A 26,011-nucleotide genomic window follows, 5' to 3' on the forward strand; every position below is an offset into this window, starting at 1 on the left:
ATAACTAGGAGACTGGTTTGTTATGGTAAAGGATACAAAAAGTCAGTTGGGAAAAAATGGCAAAAATTATAACTGTACAGTCAATCTCCCCCAACTCTACAATTCACAAGATGTCCCTCGGAACCATGTAACACAACACTAGCCCTAACAACTGAATAGAGTTTTGGAGTAAAATTTTCACAACCACCTAGGCTCTTATGTGCTTTTGGGAGTGCTTAAATCCCATTTTCAAAACAGACTTAGGCACTTAAGAGCCCAAGTCACATTATAACACAATGGGACTGAAACTCCTAAATGCCTGTCTCTATTGAAAATGGGACTTTTGAAAATTGAACCCTGAATCTGAGAATAGGACAACTGTATAACTGCATTGTCAGACTGGTTGCAGATCAAGACTAGATTTGCAACGACTGTGGTACTGCCAGAGACTGATCTATGTCACTGTTCCATATTCAAAGACTCATAAACTCATAGATATTAAGGTCAGAAGGGACCATTATGATCATCTAGCCTGGCCTCCTGCACAATGCAGGCCACAGAATCTCACCCACCCACTCCTGCAATAAACCTCTCACCTATGTCTGAGCTATAGAAGTCCTCAAATCATGGTTTAAAGACTTCAAGGTGCAGAGAATCCTCCAGCAAGTGACCCGTGCCCCATGCTACAGAGGAAGGCGAAAAAACCCCAAGGCCTCTTCCAATCTGCCCTGGAGGAAAATTCCTTCCCGACCCCAAATATGGCGATCAACTGAACCCTGAGCATATCTGCAAGATTCACCAGCCAGATACCCAGGAAAGAATTCTCTGTAGTAACTCAGATCCCACCCCATCTAATATTCCATCCCAGGCCATTGGGCCTATTTACCATGAATAGTTAAAGATCAATTAATTGCCAATACTCTACAGGAATGGATGATTAGATCAAAATTTTCACTCTTGGTTGTCTAAAGCTGTGCATCTAAATAAAGGTGCCTGGAATTTCAGAGGTGCATGGGAGTTGCAAGTGCTCAGCATCTTGGAAAATCAATCCACTTTGACAGTATCTGGATGCCTACATATAGCTTTAGCTCCATAACTATTTATTAATTTAACATTTTTTAATATTTGGGCCATGATCCATTCCATTTATTAAAATGATAAATGCTGGACATGGCTGGCATTCTGTATCCTAAAGGTCACCATTTTGACTGAGTGAATTTAACCTGCCTGCACTCAGCATAATGAAGAGACCCAGCAGCTGATGGAAACATGTGATCACACATTTGAATACCACGTCTAGCACGTTCAATACACAAATAAACTTTGTATTTAATTACACAGTCTCTTTGTGGGTTGGGTGTCATCAGGCACCATCTCCAAAACGCCACTTGTGAGTTCATTTAAAAAAAAATTATTTATTCAAGCACTATGGGGTGAAGTCCTCAAAATAAGCATGCTGGTTCAACATCTGTTGTCTCTTTAAAAAGTTTTAAACAAAAGCCTCTTTCACAAAAGAAACCCCTTTCAGATAGTTGCCGGTCCCAGGAAGTAATGCTTGAAAGGCTGCTCAATCCAGCCTTATCTTGGGTTTGGCTGATGTACACTCAGCCTAAAAACACTTGGCTAAATGGTGGGAGGACACAATAGTTGACAAGTATGCACCAAGAATTAGGTTGGTAAAAGGCAGTAATGGAAATAGGAGTAATAAAATTAAACAGAGGAAAATGTAGCTGAATACTGGGAACATTTACTTAATGATAATATAAACAATATATTCCTTCTGCTTGAGCCATTTAAAAGTAGACTATACAAAGTCCTAGACAGTATATTGGAATAAATCACAGAACTCACAACCCTGAGTTTAGCAGGCCAATGCTCAAACCACTGAGATACTTTTGTAGCAAGGGTGAGATGGACTACAGGACCTACGTGACCTTCCTGGGAGTGGAAAAACTAAATGAAAGTATCTGTGGTACTGGCATGATGGCTCTCTGTAGAGATCCCCTTGGAGTGAGGGGTTATCAGCCTTGTGACCATTTCCCCCATGCTATGCAGTTTACCAGTATCTATAGGACTGTCCTAATGACTACCTCAGGGCACTGGTTTGTAGGCCTTCCATCCCAAGGTGGTGCTGTGATGACCACATCCCCTGCGTCTGAGAACCAGGAGCAGGGGAGAGGATTTTTTTAGGAATTAGTATTGCTTTTAGCATCATTAATTCCTGCATGGATTTTTGGGGAGAAGGGGAGGAGAGCATCCATGGGAATCTTGAGAAGTGCCTGTTGTGTACAGCAGCTGCTCCCCAGTTCCACTCACGGTAGTTTTTCAGGGGTGGTCACAAGTCCTAGGGTGGAGAGAGAATACCAGACTGGTTCTGTTCCTTACCATCTGCAGATTTAGAACATTTTGTGAGTTAATCCCTCTCCATTGTTCAGGCTTCCTAGGGTTCCACTCAAGCCAAAGTATTGGTTTTTAAGGTTCCTTTTGCCAGAGGAGGGAGGATGGATCAGTGGTCAGGGTGCTAGCCTGGTACTTGGGATTCCCAGCTCTGCCACTGACTCTGCATGTGACCTTTGAGCAAATGATCAACAAACAGCTTTTTAAAGGTATCTTGGCATCTAAAGATGCAGCTAGACCCCTAATGCCTGAAAATTCCACTGGGTGCCTAGATGCATCTTTAGGTGCCTTGTTACATCTTAAAAATCTGGCCTTTCGTCTCTTTCTTCCTTTGTCCCCATTTGGCAATGGGGTAACTTATCTACCTCACAGGAGTATTATAAGTACACTCCAAGATTGTGAGTTGCTCAGATACAATGGTAATGGGGACTGTATAAGCACATAGGACAGGATAGCTAAGTGCTGATCGATGACTGCACATGCGAGGGAGGGATCTCTTCCTTCTTTTACGTCTGTTGGTGCCTGTGAACTGTGCACCCCTGAACTCCAGGGCTTTTCCTGAGCTGATATAATGTGCAACTTCTATTGCTAGGAACCACTTCCTTTCAGATAAACACAGCCCACTGATCGGTGCCACTGATTTAGGGACTGACCCAGAGCCCATGGAAAGACTCTCAAAGATTTGAGTGGGCATTGGATGGCAGCCTTACTAAGAAAGGGGAAAATAATCATGCGCCAATCTCCCCCTCCTAAGAACTACTTCATTCAGCTAATCCGTCCAGAGGGCATGCTGGATTTAAAGGAATGACTGAAGAAGTGACCTGTCTTTCAGTAGCGCTGCTAATTAAAATCATCTGGGTTAGGTGTAAGGCAGTAGTCCTGATCAGGCTTCAATTTTATGTGAAGAACAACTTTCTTTTTGTATTTGAAGAGCTAATTTATGGCTTCTGTTTAATAAGGCTGAAGTCTGTTTGGAGAGTAAATCATGATCTAATATTTATAGCAGTTTTGTGATTCATGGAGTTCTGTTTTTTTGGATTAATTTGACAATATATTTTCCTATTTAAATACAAAAGTTGACGTTAACAAGAAAAAAGTGCCGATGACAGGCAAAATTAAAAAATATGAGACGGTAAGCTGTCTTGTGGAAAATAGCTAAATATCTTAACCAGAACTAGAGAACTCAATCCCATTTAACAGAACGAAGGGAAAGATCCAGGCTGAATAGGGATTAGCTACTAAAGTCATGATGTTTTTGTTTTGCTCTTTAAGTTTAGTTCCAAAAGAAATGGCATTTTTTTCCAAGGCTGTAGCTCAGTTGTTTAACTGTGTGTGTTATGTGGCAATGATAAAAGTGAGCAAAGTCTTGCATGGCTAGGTTCTGTGCCTCTACCCCTGCAACTCTTCTTGTTGTTACCTTTCTTTCATAGAATCATAGAATCATAGAATATCAGGGTTGGAAGGGACCTCAGGAGGTCATCTAGTCCAAACCCCTGCTCAAAAGCAGGACCCATCCCCAATTAAATCATCCCAGCCAGGGCTTTGTCAAGCCTGACCTTAAAAACTTCTAAGGAAGGAGATTCCACCACCTCCCTAGGCAACGCATTCCAGTGTTTCACCACCCTCCTAGTGAAAAAGTTTTTCCTAATATCCAACCTAAACCTCCCCCACTGCAACTTGAGACCATTACTCCTTGTCCTGTCATAGATTCATAGATATTTAGGTCAGAAGGGACCATTATGATCATTATGGTCCTCTTCCACCACTGAGAATAGTCTAGAACCATCCTCTCTGGAACCACCTCTCAGGTAGTTGAAAGCAGCTATCAAATCCCCCCTCATTCTTCTCTTCCGCAGACTAAACAATCCCAGTTCCCTCAGCCTCTCCTCATAAGTCATGTGTTCCAGACCCCTAATCATTTTTGTTGCCCTTCGCTGGACTCTTTCCAATTTATCCACATCCTTCTTGTAGTGTGGGGCCCAAAACTGGACACAGTACTCCAGATGAGGCCTCACCAATGTCGAATAGAGGGGGACGATCACGTCCCTCGATCTGCTCGCTATGCCCCTACTTATACATCCCAAAAAGCCATTGGCCTTCTTGGTAACAAGGGCACACTGCTGACTCATATCCAGCTTCTCGTCCACTCTCACCCCTAGGTCCTTTTCCGCAGAACTGCTGCCTAGCCATTCGGTCCCTAGTCTGTAGCTGTGCATTGGGTTCTTCCGTCCTAAGTGCAGGACCCTGCACTTATCCTTATTGAACCTCATCAGATTTCTTTTGGCCCAATCCTCCAATTTGTCTAGGTCCCTCTGTATCCTATCCCTGCCCTCCAGCATATCTACCACTCCTCCCAGTTTAGTATCATCCGCAAATTTGCTGAGAGTGCAATCCACACCATCCTCCAGATCATTTATGAAGATATTGAACAAAACCGGCCCCAGGACCGACCCCTGGGGCACTCCACTTGACACCGGCTGCCAACTAGACATGGAGCCATTGATCACTACCCGTTGAGCCCGACAATCTAGCCAACTTTCTACCCACCTTATAGTGCATTCATCCAGCCCGTACTTCTTTAACTTGCTGACAAGTTTGATTATTGTTGTGCTGAATTATTGATTCGTGCACCGGATATGTATTCAGGATTTTCAAAAAGAGGTTAGTGCACTTATGCATTATTTTCCTTTTCCTGTATTTTAAGTACAAATACCTCTTAGAAGTGTTTATTAATGAACTTCGAGGGCCAAATCCCAGAGTTCCTACTCATTCCTTTCTCAGGCACAAGTAATGTTAAAATTTTGGGATAGAACTTCTATAATGTTTGCACCTGACTCTGCAATCATTATTCACTTGAGATGGGTCAGTACCTTGAATCTTATTAAATCTATCAGTTTTCAGGGAGGTCTGGATTTGAACCCCTGGTTCATTTCCCCACTGCCCCCGCCGAAAAAACCAACAACCTGTCCCTATTATTTTGGTTCCATCACACGCTCAGAACCAGAAAAATAGCCTCCTCCCCAAAAGGCTAAAATAGTGCCAAAACATCTGATCTCACATGATTTCTGTCACTTTGAGCCAAATTTTTACAAGTACAGTTTGAAAGATTTCAGTGCAATTGAATGGAAGCCTGAGCCCTACACCTGGTTCATTCTTGGCCTCTAACTTTGAATTCTAGCCTGAAATTTAATCCAATCTAGATCTGAAAAAATGGAAAAGATTTTCAATGTGCTTAACTGACTTGGGATCACAGGTTTCCAAAGGGACCTTCATTGTCACTGGTACTCTTACGTGCTTTTGAAAAGCCCTCCCATTGTCTCTTCAGCTCATCTTTTTTGAGCAGTGTTTGTTGTAGCTGTGTTGGTCCCATGATATGAAAGAGACAAGGTGAGTGGGATAATCTTTTATTAGGGTGGTGAAAGAGACAAGCTTTTGACCTCCACAAAGCTTTTCTTCAGGTCCGGGAAAGCTAATCAGTGTCACAGCTAAATACAAGGTGGAACAGATTGTTAAGTAACACATTTTGCAAGAAACCATTCAAAATAAATATGACAACCTCTTTATGGGTTTCCTTGAGGAATAATTTCTGGAAAAATGCAATACAAAACTAGTGATATACCTGAGATACAGTGACATTTTCATCCTCTAGACAGCCAACTTAAGTACCCTCACAGATTGTTAAGAGTAACAAGAAGAGTTTCTTCAGGTATGTGAGCGACAAGAAGAAAGTCAAGGAAAGTGTGGGCCCCTTACTGAATGAGGGAGGCAACCTAGTGACAGAGGATGTGGAAAAAGCTAATGTACTCAATGCTTTTTTTGCCTCTGTCTTCACGAACAAGGTCAGCTCCCAGACTACTGCACTGGGCAGCACAGCATGGGGAGGAGGTGACCAGCCCTCTGTGGAGAAAGAAGTGGTTCGGGACTATTTAGAAAAGCTGGATGTGCACAAGTCCATGGGGCCGGATGCGTTGCATCCGAGAGTGCTAAAGGAGTTGGCGGATGTGATTGCAGAGCCATTGGCCGTTATCTTTGAAAACTCATGGCGATCGGGGGAAGTCCCGGACGCCTGGAAAAGTGCCCATCTTTAAAAAAGGAAAGAAGGAGGATCCTGGGAACTACAGGCCAGTCAACCTCACCTCAGTCCCTGGAAAAATCATGGAGCAGGTCCTCAAGGAATCAATTCTGAAGCACTTAGAGGAGAGGAAAATGATCAGGAAGAGTCAGCATGGATTCACCAAGGGCAAGTCATGCCTGACTAATCTAATTGCCTTCTATGATGAGATAACTGGTTCTGTGGATGAAGGGAAAGCAGCGGATGTGTTGTTCCTTGACTTTAGCAAAGCTTTTGACACTGTGTCCCACAGTATTCTTGCCAGCAAGTTAAAGAAGTATGGGCTGGATGAATGGACTATAAGGTGGATAGAAAGCTGGCTAGATTGTCGGGTTCAACGGGTAGTGATCAATGGCTCCATGTCTAGTTGGCAGCTGGTATCAAGTGGAGTGCCCCAAGGGTCGGTCCTGGGGCCGGTTTTGTTCAATATCTTCATAAATGATCTGGAGGATGGTGTGGATTGCACCCTCAGCAAGTTTGCAGATGACACTAAACTGGGAAGAGAGATAGATACGCTGGAGGGTAGGGATAGGTTACAGAGGGCCCTAGACAAATTGGAGGATTGGGCCAAAAGAAATCTGATGAGGTTCAACAAGGACAAGTGCAGAGTCTTGCACTTAGGACGGAAGAATCCAATGCACTGCTACAGACTAGGGACCGAATGGCTAGGCAGCAGTTCTGCAGAAAAGGATCTAGGGGTTAAAGTGGACGAGAAGCTGGATATGAGTCAACAGTGTGCAATTGTTGCCAAGAAGGCCAATGGCATTTTGGGCTGTATAAGATGGGGCATTGCCAGCAAATCGAGGGACGTGATCGTTCCCCTCTATTCGACACTGATGAGGCCTCATCTGGAGTACTGTGTCCAGTTTTGGGCCCCATACTACAAGAAGGATGTGGATAAATTGGAAAGAGTCCAGCGTAGGGCAACAAAAATGTTTAGGGGACTGGAACACATGACTTATGAGGAGAGGCTGAGGGAACTGGGATTGTTTAGTCTGCGAAAGAGAAGAATGAGGGGGGATTTGATAGCTGCTTTCAACTACCTGAAAGGGGGTTCCAAAGAGGATGGCTCTAGTCTGTTCTCAGTGGTAGCAGATGAGAGAACAAGGAGTAATGGTCTCAAATTGCAGTGGGGGAGATTTAGGTTGGATATTAAGAAAAACTTTTTCACTAGGAGGGTGGTGAAACACTGGAATGCATTACCTAGGGAGGTGGTGGAATCTCCTTCCTTAGAATTTTTTAAGGTCAGGCTTGACAAAGCCCTGGCTGGGATGATTTAATTGGGGATGGGTCCTGCTTTGAGCAGGGGGTTGGACTAGATGACCTCCTGAGGTCCCTTCCAACCCTGATATTCTATGATTCTATGATTTCCGTCATAACTTCAACAACTACCACCCATCCATCAAACTCTGAAACACTCCATGAAGCATCAACTTCCAGGATACCATGATCAGCTTCAACAATATAACCCTACAGACTACCATATACAAAAAACCCATGGATCACTACACCTACCTTCATAAATCCTGTAACCACCTCCAAAACACCAAGAATGATGATATCTACAGCCCGGCACTCAGATACCACAGAATATGCTCTGAAGAGAAAATCTAGGATATATACCTTAACACATTTAAAACTGCCTTTCACCAAACAGGACACTCCACCAGAGAAGTAGATTGCATCATGGATGGACCATTGAAATACCCTGAGAGAACTTGCTTCAATACAGGGGAAAAAACCCACTGACAGCATACCCCTAGTTGTCACCTACCACCCCATACAGGAACCCCTAAATGGAGTATCAAACAATTCCAACCCATACTTGAAGGGGACCACATCCTGAAAGAAATCTTTCCTTAACCCCCCTCTTCTGGCCTTCAAACAAGCCCTACAGACCAGAACACACCCACTCAACACAGCACCAGACCCTGCCATAACAGCTGCAAAACCTGCAGCAATATCTCCACTACTATGATGATCAATATGTGTCTCAACACACCTTTCAGGATCCATGGATCTTACCCATGCCTGTTGTAACACATGGTGTACCTCATCCAGTACATCAAATGCGCCACCAACAACCATATGGGTGAAGCTAAACCATGACTATGCTCTTGCATGAACTCACACAGAAAAATGATAACAGACAAGCACCATATCATCCATGGGCAAACACTTTTCACAAAACCATCACTCCATATCGGACCTATCAGTCCTCATCTTCAAAGGAAACCTGCACAACACCTCCAAAGGATGAGCTTGGGAAATTAAATTCATAAGTCTGCTAGATCCCAAACATCATGAACTCAGTAAAGACACTGGTTTTATGTCTCATGACAACAATCTGTAACACACTAACTCTCCTTTGTCCTATGACTGCAGAGATGTTAACTGTCCACTTCATTTTGAATGGCTTCTTGCAGACTGTGTTAACTCAGTCTGTTCAACCTTGTATTTAGCTGTGACACTCTGGTTACCTTTCCCAGACCTGAGGAAGAGCTCTGTGGAGCTCAGAAGCTTGTCTCTTTCACCAACAGAAGCTGATCCAATAAAATACATTGCTTCCCATTTATTTCAGTGGGACATTTGTTTGAGTTGAGATGGGAAAATTTGCAGATGATACAAAAAGATAGTTAAGTCCCAAGCAGACTGCGAAGAGATCCAAATAGATCTCACAAAACTGGGTGACTGGGCAACAAAATGGCAGATGAAATTCAATGTTGATAAATGCAAAGTAATGCACATCGGAAAACATAATCCGAACTATAAATATAAAATGATGGGGTCTAAATTAGCTGTTACTATGCAAAAAAGAGATCTTTGAGTGATTGTGAATTGTTCTCTGAAAACATCCACTCAATGTGCAGCAGCAATCAAAAAAGCAAACAGAATGTTGGGAATCATTAGGAAAGGGACCGATAATAAGACAGAAAATATCATGTTGCCTCTATATAAATCCATGGTATGCCCACATCTTGAATACTGCGTGCAGATCTGGTCACCCCATCTCAAAAAAGATATATTGGAATTGAAAAATATTCAGAAAAGGGCAACAAAAATGTTTACGGGTATGGAGGGGCTTCCATATGAGGAGAAATTAATAAGATTGGGACTTTTCAGCTTGGAAAAGAGACAACTAAGGTGGGGTATGATTGAGGTCTATAAAATCATGAGTGGTGTGGAGAAAGTAAATAAGTAAGTGTTATTTAGTCCTTTTCATAACACAAGAACTAGAGGTCACCCAATGAAATTAATAGGCAGCAGGTTTAAAACAAACAAAAGGAAGTATTTTTTCACACAACGCAGAGTCAGTCTGTGGAACTCCTTCCCAGAGGATGTTGAAGGCCAAGAATATAACAGGATTCAAAAAAGAACTAGGTAAGTTCATGGAGAATAGGTCCATCAGTGGCTATTTGCCAAGAGGGGTAGGGATGGTGTCCCTAGCCTCTGTTTGCCAGAAGCTGGGAATGGGCGACACAGATTGGATCACTTTAAGATTACCTGTTCTGTTCATTCCCTCTGGGGCAGATGGCATTGGCCACTGTTGGAAGATAGGATGCTGACCTAGATGGACCTTTGGTCTGACCCAGTATGGCCGTTCTCATGTTCTTATGAGTTAGGACTAGGCCCTGTCACTTTATTTGCAAACAGACTTCCAGCTGACTATCACTGCAAGATATCAATATTTAGCTGTATCATTTGTCAGTCCAGAGAAAGTAAATATCTCATTGGAACGATATTCCTGTGAGAGAAGGTTTCACAACTGCTTATCTGAATGCATGGAAAGATAAATGCCAAGGTTCAAATTTTCCCTCAAGAGAGTCTCTGTTCTTCAGAAAAAGTCAAAACACAAGGGGCAGACTCAACAGATTTTATAAAATATGACATAAACTACAAAGAATTTCAGCAGTGGCTCTCTATAGACAGATTTATTGAAGATGTAGGAATTGAGGATTAAACTTTTTGTTGGCTAGTGTAAGTCAACCTGATTACTGTGTCCAGCTGGAAGAGGGACTTGTAGTAAGGTCCATCAAGAACATTAATCTACTTAAATGGTGCAATGCAGTCCACATCTGATAGTAGATGGGCAGCAGTGAATGCAAACAGAGATTGTGACTTCATTAAAAGAACAAGATGCATCAAGAAAAAGGTACTGCGGGTGTCAAATCCATCCTGTAGGAAACTACGTAAAGAGAACAAAGTAAATAGAAGGCTATCACATTCTGGGGAGCAATCCAGACCAGTGAGTGGTTATGTCCACCTGCCCTATAACTTTGGGTGCCTCACAATGCTTTCCTGCTGTAGTTTCCAACCTGGGCCCCTCACAGACAGCAAGCAGGTCACCCCCTGAGTGGCTAAGTTTTCAAAATCAAGGCCTATGTGGAGAGGGAGTCTATCTTCAAGTTGCAGTGGGGGAGGTTTAGATTGGATATTAGGAAAAACTTTTTCACTAAGAGGGTGGTGAAACACTGGAATGCGTTACCTAGGGAGGTGGTAGAATCTCCTTCCTTAGAGGTTTTTAAGGTCAGGCTTGACAAAGCCCTGGCTGGGATGATTTAACTGGGAATTGGTCCTGCTTCGAGCAGGGGGTTGGACTAGATGACCTTCAGGGGTCCCTTCCAACCCTGATATTCTATGATTCTATGATCTTCATCAAGGGGTAATAAATTTTACTCATGAATGCGCAGAGTAGTAAAGGGGTGAAAGAAGCTCAGATTTTGAGCCTTTTGAATTTCATTGTGAATTCTTCACATTGGCATAGTAAGAATGATTTAGATCATCCCCTCCTACAACAAAACCCATCATCGTGTCAGGGGCTGGGGTTTACCACATTGTGGAAAATGCCACAGACTCTGTCCCCAAATCTTGTAGATCCCAAGGTGGCCAGGGTCATCCAGATGGTAGGTCTGTGTATCCACACCATTTCTGGCCTCCACCTTCTCTTGCAGAAGTCAGTTGCTACAAGGGACTCTCCTTGGCTGCTGCTGCTTCAGGATGCAGATGGGGTGAGGAGAGGGGTGTAGTCCCGTGGAAATAATACAGCCTGAAGCCATATTATCTTTTCTGATTCAGTTCCACAGGGGCAGTAGAAGGGATAATGTGTGTGCTCCCCTACCCCTGCCCATAGCCTGGGCACCAGAGGGTCGGGAAGCGAAGGTGCTGTGGATCTGACTGAGCCCTCTTCCTGTGTGGGAGAGGGGAAATCCATGTGTGTAGAGTGCTCCACATCTGTGCATCTCTGAAGGATAATCTGGGCCAATTATAATGAGTAATTTATGTCTTCAAAACGCTTTGTAGATACTAATAATTCATAATATCTTGTTCTTATTTGGCACTTTTCATCAGTAAAGACCAAAGCACTTTTCAGAGGAGGTCAGTATAATTATCTCCATTTTACAGATGGAGAAACTGAGACATGGGCAGCTTAAATGCTTGATTCTGCAACTTGCTGAGCACCAATTTCCATTTTCTTCACTAGGAGCTGAGGGCTTCAGCACCTCACAGGGTTGGGCCCAATTACTTACCTGAAGTTTAAAAGCAAGTCCCAGGCAGCTGCAGGATTATAAACAGGGTTTCCTGGTTTTCAGTCCTGTGCTCATCCCACTAGACCATATTGGCCCTCTGAAGTGCCAGACATGTGGAAGGAAGGGAGGGATTATGACCCTTGGTGTGTATAGAGTAACAAATAAAACTCTCGGGTCCTTTCAAACTTATCCTATGTTCAGGAAAATAAATGATACTGAAGGAACTGGAAAGTGTATTATTTTACATTGCCCTCTTAGGTTCCATACCAAACCTGAGGATGATAAAGCATCTACTACTACTGAATGATAACAAAAGGGAACATCATCTAAACACATAGTAAAATAAGCTGAATAAGCTTATTTAGACTCTGATACTTTTATAAACCCTTTGCCACCTTGTTTAGCTTGAGTAATTAATCACATGAACAAATTCTTTTAAATGCCAAAGTCAAGTTACTACAAATACTGGATTTAAAATCTCAAATATTGGTGTCTAGTCTTTCACACCTCCCTAGCAGTTACCTATCTTAAATGGAAATATGTCAATATTTTAAGTTAAAAACTGCAGGTTATTAAACTTCTGGAAAATGGTTGTCAATTGCTTCCTGCAGTAGATGAGTATACATAGATGAAGCTAAACTACACTTAAAATAAAATGGAGGCAGTGTTTTGAGATTTCTTATGATTCCCAAATATTTGTTAAAAAAAAAATCTAAGTTTTACTTGGTAGTTCCACAGAAGGATTCTGCTTTGCTCGCCCAGAGGTCTCTCCCTGGAAATCTTTCGTGTTGCTTACTTGGGGCAGGGGGGTCCCTTTAGGGTCCCACATTACCCCATGCAGGGATAACCCATGCAAAGGGCTAAAAAGGCCATGAGTTAGCACTCACAGATTTCCATTCTAATTCTTCTGCTGTCTTGTGAGTCTTTGTCTGACTACATGAGAGCATTTTGATGTTTCCAGCACCATTCTAACCTTCTATAAACCTGTGACATACTATGTCTATACACACCTGCTTGCAGCTGTTCACAAGTGTTGTGGGTTGCTTTTGCTCTGAGCAAGGCCAAGCATTGTTTTCCTGCCCACTCTCACTGTATTAATGCAGTGTAGACAAGAAATGCAGGTGCTGGAGCTACAGCAGTGCAGTTGACTTAGCCAGTGCTATCCCACGAAGCTGCTGTCCCTTGCTGAGTGACAGCACCTCCCAACACAGCCAAGCCCTGGTTCTATGCAAGCCTGTGAGCAGTTGAAATAGAACTCAGATGGCCTTGACTTTGACTTGCACTCTCCCTGATCTTAACCAAACCACTTAGTCCTGTTACAAAGTATAGTCCTATTACAAATAAAATGGTATTTATATTTTTCCCTTGACTTTGAGAATGTAAAATTCTTTTTCTAATACAAATGTTGGAACTGGGGCTCTCCACTACTCATTTTGGTTTTTTAACCATACACTAACTGGAGCTCATGGAGCTGCAGGACTCAATCTCTTCTCTCTGGAATCAGACCACTTCCATCTCAGCAACCTTTATGAAGACAAGAAAAGAGAAGAAAACTCTTACTTCAGCAAAAGCAGTCAAAACTACAGAAGAGGAAAAAGTAAAGCAAAACAACTAAGCAACAAAATAAAGGATAATTAAAAGCAAATCACCTGTAATAAAAAAAAAAAAACAAGCTCCCGACCTCCTTGAGTATTGCCTATTACCAATCATTGTTAGGCTTTTCAGTTACTCGTAGTGCAAATCATGGAGTTCACTTGAGTACGCTGAAGATCTGCCCTCAGAAGAAAGTGAAGACGGGCAGCTATGAGGCAGAAATTCTTACAAAGTTTCCTATGCAGCCTATTTTCTGACATAAATGGGGCACAGTCCTTGTCAGCCCACTAGCCTGCAACAACTGGAACACAAAGGATCATAAAACAATCACAGCACAGTAAAATAAAAAAGGTGAATCGGAAGAGAGGGCATTTGTAAGATAGATTTGTATTTTTGTAACTTTTGACTCAGCTTTGTTATGGACCATCTAAGCGCCAGTTGATAAAAGGAGTTTGTTTTCTTAAATGCTTTTAGATATCATCTAAGTTGATACCGTGGGGCTTGATTCTTCAGTCTCTCCTGTTCCCTTTATTATGCTCAGAAGTGTAAATGGGAAAACTGGCCTTTGGGATAAGTCCCCAGACTAGAGTGGTGCCCTGAGAATGACTAGCACATTTATTCATATATGTGCTAACATAGCCTAACGTTTGTGTCTAAAAACTATCTTTGCTATCTCCTTATTCCTGCACCTAGCACATCTGAGCAGAAAGAGAAAATTGTGGCCCTATATGTCCACCTACCTAGATATCCCCAGTCAACATAGTATCCCATTACCTGCCAAGTATTTAAAAATGGACGTCATTTGCTTGCTTACTTGCTTCTTTCTGTCACAATCTTTAGGAGAAATAGTTTTATTATTGAATAGTGTTGTTTATGCATATTCTCAATGTGGTGAGGTTCACTTGCTTATCTCTTGTAGGAGTCCGTTCCAAAGGACTGGTCTAGTCCCTGTGAAAGTTCTGTTTCTGTTTATGACGTTTCTTTTAGTGGCCAGTAGTTTCATGGTTCCACTGGAATGTAGCTGTCCTTTGAGAGGAGAGCCGATATCTCAGGTAGCTGGGGTAAAATCTATGAAGGACCTTGAATATCGAGACTTTGATCCAGGCCTCTATATTCAATGATGAGCTGGTGTAGAGTGAAGTACCAAGGTGGTGCTTACCATAACTTGTGTTGCTAAACATATGGGAGGTTGCCTTTTTAAAAAAAAAAACACTTGGAGCTTTTTGTGGGTTAGAGTTGCAATAACCAAGCCTGGAGCTGATGTCACAAATGTGTGGATCTCTGTGGATGGGTCTGTGACTGATATAATAAGTGAGATCTTCAGTCCAGTCTCAGACAGAAGTCTGTTTTTTGCTACTGTCCCTATTTGGGATTGCAGTAGCATTGAGGAGTCCCAAAAGGACCTCAAGGCTATACATCAATTTATCAGTCTGAGGATAGGTACCCTAAAAACTAGGGGGTGATACAAATGAGGAAAATTATTTTGAAGGCTTTCTTCTTACTAGCATTCCCTCAGTGTTGTCTGGGTTCAGCTTTAGCCAGATATTATTAGTCCAGGCTAATCACTGAGAAATCTGGGAGATGGTGCTGTTTTCATATGATGTAAAAGAGAGCTATACGTCTACTGCTGGTACTTCAATCCCATCTCATGTTGTCTCACTACCTCTCCCAATGGCTTAATCCACATGTTGATTAATACAGGGTAGCTCAGTGATTCTCAGATCTCAAAAGAGCCACAGTAGTGTGAATTTGTTTCATTTACTATCAATCTATATACATTCTCACAGCAAAATAACTATCCAGGTATTATTTTATCAACTACAGTTGGTTAATAACATAGTAAAAGCATCCTGATTGGTTAATAACTTAGACTGGTTAATAATTAAATCACATGGTGTTTTAATATCCTGTTCTGCAAAGAGCCACAGAAGACACATTAAAGGTACACTTGTGGCTCTCAAGCCTCTCTTGGAGTATCGCTGGGGTAGAGGATTGAGACTGGAGGGATTCTGCTGATGAGGTTCTCTGATGGTCTGAAAGGAAGGATTGGAACCATTTCAGGACATCTCCTACACTTCTGCAGCCTTTGGGGGTGGAGTATGTTATACATTCCAGCAGAATACTGGAATTTGTATTCTGCAATAATCCATCCTTTGATGTTATGGAATCTTTCATCCAATATCTCACAGTAGGGTATGTTACCCTTTTAAAGGGCAATGTGGCACTCTTCCCAGCTGTTTTTTTAATGCTCTATTGTATTGAGAGACATTCTGTTCCTCTGACACCCATGTCCATTATACAATACTTTTATACAATACAATTAATATAAATTGAGATTTTTCAGAAGTGCCTAAAGAAGTTAGGCACCCAATTCTCATTTATTTATTTTTTCATTAGGAGATGTACACTTAACTTGGTCAGGCACTTTATTGAAATCCTACCCCTGGAGTTTGATGGTTAACTACACAGAAACATTTCTGTAAACTATGATTATTACAAAGATAAGATGGATTAACTGTATTGTGTTATCCCTGTGACATCTATGCAGTTGAATCATAACAATAATTATACTTTTAATGTAGAATTTTACATCTGAAGTGAAGGACAAGCATCATTACTTCCATTTTTGTAGGGTTACATATTAATCTCTGCATCTGTCAAAGTCTGGAAGAGTTTCAGAAATATTTTCTCAGTTTCCCCATTGAAAGGTAAAACAAACAATGAAAGTTCATATATCATAAAGAGCAGCAAAGAGCAGGACCTGGTTGGCTGAGGGCAGTTAGTAATGGGATACATTATGTAGCTTTTTATCTTTAGGGCCAGATTCTGGTGTCATTTACTCCACTGCCAAGGTATAGTAACTAGGTGTGATTACTCTGTCTTTACACTGGACTAAATGACATCAGAATTTGTCCCCAAAGTTGTTTGTTTGAATTCATTGCTGCTCAATATTGTTTCAAGATCATTATCAAATGATATCTATTTTCTAACCTATGGGGAATGAGTTGATGACCTCTGTTTAGTTCCTTGTAGAGAGGTGCTCTCAACATAATGAGCACTGTTGATCTCAACAGAGAGTTCAAGGTTTGAATAGGCATAGAAAGCAAAGTCCTCACCTCTCATGTACTGATCCTACCAGAACAGGATTGAGATACACTGGGACAGGCAATTGCACGTCCATTCAGAGTAAAACTGTTGGAGTGAGTGAGTTTACTCGGGCACCTTAGAGACTAACAAATTTATTTGGGTATAAGCTTTCATGGGCTAAAACCCACTTCATCAGATGCATGGATTGGAAAATACAGTAGAAAGCTTATGCCCAAATAAATTTGTTAGTCTTATGCTGTGTATTTATACCTCTCTACTGTGTTTTTCACTCCATGCATCTGATGAAGTGGGTTTTAGCCCACGAAAGCTTATGCCTAAATAAATTGGTTAGTCTCTAAGGTGCCACAAGGACTCCTCGTTGTTTTTGCTGATACAGACTAACATGGCTACCACTCTGAAACCAGTGAATTTACTGTACATTTGCATTGGTGTTACTGAGATTGGAATATGTTGATATTAAGGCAGTGCTGTATTAACCCTGTCCATATGCTATCTGTTCCAGTACCTTAGGTTACGTCTATGTTTGAGCTGGAGTGTGATTCCCAGCTCTCATAGATGTTACCCTAAGATAATTAGCTCTGTGCCAGCTAGTACCTACCACCAGTAGTGCATCCACAGCAGCATGGGCAGTGGCTAGCCACCTGAGAACATAGCTGGGGAGTCGGCTGGGATCGTACTTGGGTGGTGAGGCCAAGTGGCCACCTGTGCTGCTGCAGACAAAGTGCTATTCAAGCAGTGCCAGCGTGGCTACTTCTAGTTGGGTGGGAATCACCATTCCCAGCTCAAATGTAGACATGGCCTAAAGCCTCGATGGCTGCCAGTCGGGACCCTTCATGAGCTGGAAGCTCACTTTAAATTTAAAAGGTGAATAAAAATGAATCTGAATCCGGACTGTGGGTCAGAACCTGCCTGGCTCTTACATGTATGTTTTCACCCTGTCCTTCATGAGGCTTACTTGAGTGCCAGGCAGAACTACAGCCTGTATGCAGAAGGGCATGGGGGCTTGTAGTAAGGCAGAGTGTCCCCACCCCAGTGCAGAGGGGGTTAACTCATCTTGTTTGGTGCAGCTAACCCCACCCCCTTTGCAGGAAGTGCCAGGGCAGGACAGGAAGTATAAAAGCAGAGCCCTACAGCTCAGTTGGAGTTGGACCAAGGAAGGGGCAGACATCCCTACCACAGAGCTGAGCTACCAACAGAGCCCATGACTGGAAATGGGGAGAAGGTAGGTAGTCTCTGTATAGAATACCTCCTAGTATTCCCCATGTGGCAGCATGGCATATATGAGCTGGATCTCAATGGCACATGCCACCTGCAAGCTCTTAGCTAGTGCAATATGTGGATAATACATTATTTTTGCAATGAATATATTGTCACAATGAATCATCATGACATGATTTTTCTGTTTTAAACACAGTGAGAATGATATTTTCCAGATAGAATCCAGTTTACATTTCTTGTATATATGACGGGAACTGCACTTGATGTTTACTGACTTCCCAAAAACAAAAAAAAAGCCTCACAACCACAACTATCCAGACTGCTGTTGTATACAAGTCAAACATGTCTGTACTAAACATGGGTCTCAGCAAGAATTTAAGTGGGGGAAGGAGGATCTACAGGCACTGCTCCGTGGATGAAGACTTTGTATTCGCTACACTGGCTAAGCTTTCTTTCCCATGAGCTGCAAATTCATATTAATAGGAGAACTCACAACCAGGAGTAAAAATTGGGCCAAGTGGCCCAGAAATATCTTGTGCAGGAAGCAAATTGTCAGTTCATAAAGAGAATATGTATTTTAACTTGCAACATTATTATTATTTATTATTATATTTATTTATTATTTGCATTATGGTAGCACTCAGAGGCCTAATGGAGATCAAGACCCCACTGTGCTAGGTTCTGTACAAACATAAAGAATTTACAGTCTATTTAGACAAATCAGAAAAAGGATAGGACAGAAAATAGGCACAGAAAAGTGACAGTAGGATACTAAATACATGCCATTGTTACTGTAAGAATGGGAGGGGGGAAGAGAGACAACTGTTTGAAAGAAGGCTGCTTTGTGAGGTTTCAAGAGCTTGCTTGAGCTGGATAAGCTAATCCTGCAATATTTATGGATCCAGCCTGCTTCCCACTCTGCCTCTGTATTTTAATGGAGAAACCTCAGAGTGGTGTCAGGGGCAAAATAGCAACACAAACACCTCAAAAAGGTGTTTATCCAGAAAAAGGATAATTAAAAATATGCCAGCAAATAGGCATGCTGTGTATTTTGTAATGTGGACCCCATAAAAGAAAGTGCTTTATGTTGTACTGGGGGGTGTGGCTGGAACTTTTGGGCTCTCTTTCCAAACTTCTGTGAGGTGCCTTGAGGACAGTAGATTCTCTTCCTAGGGGTGGTTAAAAAATATTAAATGGCATTTTTCCATGAGATGCAAATAAAACAGCAGTAAAATATGAAAAGAGCTTATTATGCAAGGGTGTTACATTTAAAGAAACTGGCTGTGGCTAGAGTCATAAATTGAGACTCCAAAAGTTCCGGAAAAAGAATACCAATTAAAAGGGCAATAGAACATATGGAAACCTCCTGACTCTGGATTGACAGTAACTTCTACTCCATATCAGACACTACCAGCTTGACTGCCATTCAGCTTGAACTGATGCTGTTGTATTATCGCCAATTAGAGATGTATTCAACAAAAAACTACATTTGTTTGTATCTATCTTATTTATTCATCACCACCATGATATCTGAACATCTTTGAAAACCTCTGAACAAAGGGATGCTCCAAATTTTGTGGCTTGAGCTCATTTTGTATATGTAATATATGGAGAAGGAAAAAGAACTAGATTGAAAATTATAAGAAGGTGTGGGTACATTCTTGGGAGTAGTATGGGATGTCGGAACTAGAGATGAAGTATGATTGTAACCTGGCTAATCTGTTAGGAGGAGTAGACTGCCGTGAGCATAGAAAAGTGTTTTAAACCTTAGCCCTGCTACAATGATAGGCTTTTGTCTGAGCAAGAGTGAGCTAAACTACTGTAGATTTTCTCTGTTGAAACTTTTACTGGACTTGGAATTTCCAAAGCAATAGCAGAAGAAAGCAAAGGTCCTTGACTGCTTCAAAGGAAGTAGTGAGGGAAAGCACACCGTGGAGACTGTTGGCTTGTTTTGATTTTGTTTCTTGTTTCTTGGAATATTATGGTAATGCGGCACTGCAGAAAAGGATATGGGCATTTTAGTTGATCACAAACTAAATATGAGTCAGCAACGTAATGCTGTTTTAAAAAAGCGATATATTAGCAGGAGTGTTGTAAGCAAGGCACAAGAAGTAAGTCTTTCAGTCTACTCAGCATTGATAAGGCCCTCAACTTGATGTCTTTTCTGGGCCCCACATATTGCGAAAGATGTGGACAAATTGGAAAAAGGCAAGTGAAGAGCAACAAAAATAACTGAAGAAAACATGACTGATGAGGAAAGATTTAAAAAATTGGGTTTGTTTAGTCTGGAGAAGAGAAGACTGAGGGGAGACGTGATAACAGTCTTCAAGCACGTAAAAGGTTGTTTTAAAGACGAGGGCGACAAATTGTTCTCCTTATCCACTTAGGACAGAACAAAAAGTAATGGGTTTAAATTGCAGTAAGGGAGATTTAGTCTACACAATAGGAAAATATTCCTAACTATAAAGGTAGTTAAGCACTGGAACAAATTACCTAGGGAGATTGTGGAATTTCCATCATTGGAAGCTTTTAAGAGCAAGTTAGACAAACACCTGCCAGGGGTGGTATAGATAATACTGAGTCCTGTCCGCACAGGACAGGACTGGACTAGAAGATCTATTGAGGTCCCTTCCAGTCCTACACTTTTATGATTCTATTTGGAAGGCTACAAGGGAGGAGCCCTCCCTAGAGATTGTTGGTGGTGTTGGTTTTAAGTAATGGTGTAAATTGATACATTTTGGATATACATTCTAAAAAAGGTTTCAGAGTAACAGCTGTGTTAGTCTGTATTCGCAAAAAGAAAAGGAGTACTTGTGGCACCTTAGAGACTAACCAATTTATTTGAGCATAAGCTTTCGTGAGCTACAGCTCACTTCATCGGATGCATACTGTGGAAAGTGTAGAAGATCTTTTTATACACACAAAGCATGAAAAAATACCTCCTCCCACCCCACTTTCCTGCTGGTAAAAGGTGGAGGTGGACAGTTGGACATGGATGTACTAATTAATATGAACTAGATCCTTTGGGATTTTCATCGGGCTGCTATAATTTAACCTGGGAGCAGATCTGGAGGACTCTGGATGAAGTGGGGAGAGAAGGGCATTTCTGTGATTCTCCCTCACTCGGTTCAGCTGTGCTGAGCCCTGTCTTAAAATTGTTTGTTTAAAAAGGTCAAGTAGCTGCAAAAATAATCCCTGAATGGAACCAAAGAGCTTTCCTAAAAATTAATAGAAATTAGCTGAAATGAAAATAGGAAAATAGATGTATCTAGTTGAAGTATCCCTTTTTCTCTATTAAAGTGACCTATCACTAACAAGCCAGTAAAATCCATGCTAGAGCTATATAATTAAAGATGTAGGGACTCCAATACCAGGGAATTGAAAAAAGTGGCAGAGTCCATGAAGTCCACTAGGGAGGGACATTGGCCTGCAGATGTAATTTACCTGGGAAGTACTTAAATACTACTTGGATGGGGACTATAGAAAACCCTAAGATAGAATTTATGTAACAAGACATGTAACCAAATGAGTTAATTATGAACTTTAAACAGGCCACAGTTTCCTCCCTTTCTTTGCCCACTGAAAAATCCACTCCATGTGATCAAAAAAGCTAACAGTGTTAGGAACCATTAGAAAAGGGATAGATAATAAGACAGAACATATACGTCCATATAAATCCATGATATGCCCATATCTTGAATACTAAGTGCAGATCTGCTTGCCCCATCTCAAAAAAAAAAAAGATATATTGGAAGTGGAAAAGATACAGAGAAGGGCAACAAAAATGATTACTGGTATAGAACAGCTTCCGTATGAGGAGAGATTACAAAGTCTGGAACTTTGGAAAAGAGAGGATATGCTAAAGGTCTATAAAATATTGACTTGTGTGCAGAAAGTGAATAAGGAAGTGTTATTTACTCCTTCACATAACATATGAACTAGGGGATACACTGAAATTAATAGGCAGCAGGTTTAAAAAAAAGGAAGTATTTCTTCATACAATGCACAGTCAACCTGTGGCGCTCTTTGCCAGGGGATGTTGTGAAGGTCAAAACTATAACAGGATTAAAGAAAACTAGATAAGTTCATGGAGGATACGTATAGGGTAGCAATACTATACTTGCATTTCATATAGTGGATCTAAAAGTATTTTCCTTCTAAACAAGAAAGTAGATACTAAATGTCTCTGAATGCACACACAACTCCTCTATAGAGTGGAAAATATCACCTTGCATTCCTCAGCCATCCCATCTGCCCTGAATGCACTGATTAGGGCTACTTGGTTATATCGCATCTAGTTTCTATCTGTGTTTTAATCCAACCCTGCTAACTCCTGTCTCTGTCCATCAAACAGTGATCTTTTCAAGTCAAAACAAACATTTTTTTAAAAGTCATAGTTGTGCCAAGTGGATGAGTTCTGACTTATTGGAGTTTCAGGGAAGAAACCCCAATAACCTGGATTCATAATTTTACAGTATCGGTTAAAAGCAAACAAACAAGATTTTACTTTACTAACCCATATTCGCACCCACTTCCTGCTTCCTGTGTTGCAAAATCTACCTAATTAGCCCCCTCCCACACCCCACAAAAAAACCCTTAAAAACAAAACAAACATTTCCGGGTCTGTTCTCCTGAGGTAGAGTCCATTGCTGTGTGAGAGAGGACTCTTTCACACACATGGTACAAAGTTAAAATGTTTTCTCAAATATTTAACACAAAGCAAAAAGAAAGGGTGTGTGTGTGTGTGTGTGTGTGTGTGTGTGTGAAGTTTAAAAGACAAAATCTACCTGTTTTGCATTGTGTGCGGCAAACACATCAGTGATTTATTAGTAGGTGGGGAAGTAAAGGAAACTTCTTCATTAAGCTATCTGTTTCTTGGCTCTGGATATTCAATAACTTCCCTATCAGGGACTTTATCCAGCTCTTTCTCTTTATGGACTTGGTCCTGCAAGATATTGAACATTCTGGACCAATCGAACAAATTACCTAAGCATGTGCCTAACTTTAAGTACATGGGTAGTCATCAGTGGAACTACCTGTGTTTAAAGCTAAGAATGTTCTTTGCTAGATTGGTGCAAGGTGCTCAGCATTTTGCAGGCTAAAAAATTTTCCTTGGCTTGGGCAATTTTGTGCTCAATATTTTGTGACACACCATTTACCTCAGGTGAGTAATTTCTGTGGAAATTTCACAAATACATTACTATGCAATGGCATGTGTGAGCCATAAAATATTTCAAGCTGCTCTTGAGTATTTGTTTCTTTAAACTTCTTATGAGGCATACTCTTGTAAATCCTTGCTGTTTACATACAGTGTAATATAGACAAGGTAGCAGATCATTCTGTGAACATGGACTTTGGAAGGGCTATATATCTTGACAAAATATAATATCTGAGTTGCAAAAGATAGTTAATGGATGTTGTTTGTGCTCTCCACATATTGTGCAAAATACTGTTCAAGCTGTACTTGACCATCAGCCAACAGTTGGGAAAGTCATTAGTGACAAGATCTGAACAACAGTTGCTTTTTGCGTTTACAAAGTTCTGTACAGGGTCTGGACATTAACAAGTTGTAAATTGAATGGGAAAATGTATTATGTATCTCCAGTGTGTAACCATTGTGAAAATAAAAGTAATCAACATATAGTTGATTTAATGCACTTCAGGACTCTTGTCCAGCATATTGCTGAAGTCTGTAATAGCCATTTGAAAAGGGGACAGTTCTGTGGGGAAAGAACAGAAGCCATCTGGCATAACTGTAAAAGTAAATCAATTTGTGAATAGTACAACAAGTACATCTTCACAAAAGCATGGGGCCTACTTGTACTTTCATTAAAATCAATGACAAAATTCCCATTGATCTCAGGAGGTGCAGGAATAGGGCCCTAGGTGCATAAATTATACTCACATCCAAAGCAGATAATCCATGCTCTGGAAGTTCTTGGCAGCGTTACTAGAGGAATATATTCTCAAGTATAAACTGTGTTTTGGACAATCTCTAGAAATTATTAAACACAAATAGATGTTTAGTTAACAGGGTTGGTGTTGCCTTTTCCCCTCCTATCTAGTTCTTTGAAGAAATTAACACTGGATTAAATTTATCTCTAATTTTGGTGGAATTATGCTAAAAGATTAATTTGGCCCATTATGGCTAATTTATTATAATGGAATCTCTGGTTTTTTACTTTTAAATGTTTCCTTTGCTATACCAACAAACTGTTCCCTCTATAGTATTGTTCAGTGACCCAGGTTAATCTGTTCGGATGCTGTGTCAAGATGCCAGAGGCATTGTGTTGTTGGAGATGCCATCTTTCAAGTGAGAGTAAGACTGACTTGATCACTGTTGAGCATTAAAGATCATATGGCACTGTAAACAAGGAGATTCACCCCTGCGGCGCCTCCTGCTGGTCATTGGGAATTAGCTCTTTTCCAGCGTGGAGTGCCTTCTGCAGGCTGGTGAGCCACCATAGCTCTGGCCCCCGTGTCCCCTACAGACCCCCGGTGCCCCTTTCTCTGGGGTTCTGCCCCCTGGTAGTACCCCCCGACTAATGGGAGATGTGTGTCCAACTCTTACTGATATTTAATGGAAGTTGGGCACCTAAGTGCACTTGGTGCTTTTGACAATCTCCCTCATATTTCATGATATCCCTCCCTCCTTCTTAAAGCCAAAAATGTGATTTGTGAGGGAGATGGGACCTGGGATGTGTGAGATTTTCAAAAGGCTATTATATTGAAATGTGCCAGACAGTCATGAACTTTTGTGACAATAAGCGTTAAATGTGTTTTCAGGAATCCTGGCATGCTGAACTTGTTTCCTGGGGAATTTCTCGGGGAAGGGGGGGTTAAATGCAAATTTTCCAAAAATGGTCATGCAGCCCAGCTTTTGAAGGAGAGTCAGTTACCTGTTACAGGAGGTCAGAGATCAAAGATCCAAACCGTGTAAAGAAACAGCTAAGCTGCTTGTGATGGGATGCTCAGCTCACACTTGCCCTGAAAGGTTAATGAAGACTAAAAAGAGGTCTAATTAACCCAACAGGCTACAGCAGGGAGGAATCAGGTGGCTAAGTAATCCCCTGACTGAGTGACAGCATCCGGCTGAGGAGACCGAGCTGGGCTAGACTTATAAAGGCAGGAAATTGGCAGCTGAGGGGGCTGCTGGGAAAGTCTGTAATCACTCCTTGGGAGAAAGGAGAGTTTGGAGGTTCCAGGGACAGGTTCCCTACAATTACTCCCTAGGAGACTGGCAAACCCCAAGGAATGGGGAGGGCTAGGAGGTATGGCAGTGGTTCAGGGAAAGGTAGCAAGGTGCAGGGAATGGAGAGCAATACAGCGGTGCACAGACAATCCAGGAAGTTTTTGGAGAGTTTTGGGGACAACTTCCTGGTGCAAGTGCTGGGGGAACCAACTAGGGGCCTCTTGACCTGCTGCTTACAAACAGGGAAGAATTGGCAGGGGAAGTAGAAGTGGGTGGCAACCTGGGCAGCGTGACCATGAGATGGTCAAGTTCAGGATCCTGACAAAAGGAAAACAGGAGAGCAGCAGAATACGGACCCTGGACTTCAGAAAAGCAGACTTTGACTCCCTCAGGGAACTGATGGGCAAGATCCCCTGGAAGGCTTATATGAGGGGAAAGGAGTCTGTAAGAGTTGGCTGTATTTTAACGAAGCCTTATTGAGTATGCAGGAACAAACCATCCCAATGTGCAGAAAGAATAGCAAATATGGCAGGCGACCAACTTGGCTTAACAGATAAATCTTCAATGAGTTTATACACAAAAAGGAAGCTTACAAGAAGTGGAAACTTGGACAGATGACTATGGAGGAGTATAAAAATATTGCTAGAGCATGCCGGGGTATAATCAGGAAGGCCAAAGCCCAGTTGGAGTTGCAGCTAGCAAAAGATGTGAAGGGTAACAAAAGGGTTTCTACAGGTATGTTAGCAACAAGAAGGTGGTCAGGGAAAGTATGGGACCCTTATTGAATGGGGGAGGCAACCTAGTGAGAGATGATGTGGAAAAAGCTGAAGTACTCAATGCTTTTTTTTTTTTTTGCCTCGGTCTTCACAGAAAAGGTCAGCTCCC

General features: G+C 41.6%; 1 protein-coding gene across 10 annotated transcripts in view; it reads left to right on the forward strand.

The window, feature by feature from the left end:
* SPON2 (spondin 2) overlaps positions 1–26,011 on the forward strand; it is a 102,628-nt gene that overhangs the window by 13,287 nt on the left and 63,330 nt on the right. Inside the window, exon 1 of one of the 10 annotated variants that reach the window (XM_073342823.2) lies at positions 17,859–17,938. The exons of the other annotated variants lie outside the window; for them this stretch is intronic. The gene's annotated coding sequence lies outside the window, so the exon portion shown is untranslated. Of the gene's footprint in view, positions 1–17,858; positions 17,939–26,011 lie in introns of those variants that run through there. 10 annotated transcript variants of the gene reach the window in all.

Source organism: Lepidochelys kempii, chromosome 4, assembly GCF_965140285.1.
Source record: "Lepidochelys kempii isolate rLepKem1 chromosome 4, rLepKem1.hap1, whole genome shotgun sequence".
Lineage (NCBI taxonomy): Eukaryota > Metazoa > Chordata > Testudines > Cheloniidae > Lepidochelys > Lepidochelys kempii.